The following is a 1,020-nucleotide window of genomic DNA, read 5'->3' as shown; positions in this document are numbered from 1 at the left end:
CGTCCCCTTCCCGCTGCCCCACATCCCTCCCCAGCTCTCCATTCCCCAGGGACCAGTGGCTCCGGACACCGGCTTCTTACCCCCCACCCATCTCAGCTCAGGGGCGCAGCATGGCCCTGTCACCCTGAGTATTCCCACTGGTGCCTGCTTGCCCTGAGCCTCAGTTTCCCCCCTCTCCTGTGGGGCTCTGAGCAGCACAGCCCACAAGGAGCAGACTGCACCATCCCTGTGACATCTGGAGAAGAGGTGGCCGGTCCTGAGCTTGTCAGCGCTACCCCCATCTGTTAGTGACAGGCAAGATGTCCCTCGCCCCATGGCCCTTCCCTGGTGCTCTGCAAGGAAATCACCCTTGAAAGCATCATCCTTCCCAGATGCTCCATCCACATCCCATTGCTGCAACCACTGGGGGACAAGCTGCAACCCCAGCAGGGCTGGGGCAATGGGGTGGACTCAGGGAGACTTGGGGCAGGTCCTCCCGATGGCTGCAAGGCTTGCCCAAAGGAGCTAGATTTGGGTTGCTCCACCTTGATGATGCTCCACCTCAATGATGCTCCATCCTGGGATGTTCCACTTGGATGGTCCACCTCGATGCTCCACCCTGGGATGCTCCACTTGGATGTTCCACCTTGATGCTCCACCCTGGGATGCTCCACTTGGATGTTCTACCTCGATGCTGGAATGCTCCACCTTGACGAAGTCCCACCCGGAGAGGGGTTGGAGCCATCACCCTGATGCTCCAGTCAGGGCACAAACCTGCACATACAAGGGACAAAATTTAGGGATGATGAGAAGGGGTGAAGCTCATCCCACCTCTGTCCCCGTGTCCCACCAGCACCCCCAGCCACCGCCCCCCACCCCAGAGTTTCTCTCCGTCCCCTAATCCCATTGGCAGCCCCTGGCCTTGCGGGGGGGGAGGTGCAGCCTGGAAGGGAGGGTAATTGCCAGGGTAAATATTGTGAAAGCCGATTGCCGCCCCGGTGCCGGCCGCCCACCGGCCCCCGTGCCTGGGCTGGCATTCCC

The sequence above is a fragment of the Egretta garzetta genome, unplaced genomic scaffold (assembly GCF_000687185.1).
Source record: "Egretta garzetta isolate BGI_Z169 unplaced genomic scaffold, ASM68718v1 scaffold799, whole genome shotgun sequence".
Classification (NCBI taxonomy): Eukaryota; Metazoa; Chordata; class Aves; order Pelecaniformes; family Ardeidae; genus Egretta; species Egretta garzetta.
Note: the sequence above shows the minus strand (reverse complement) of the source record.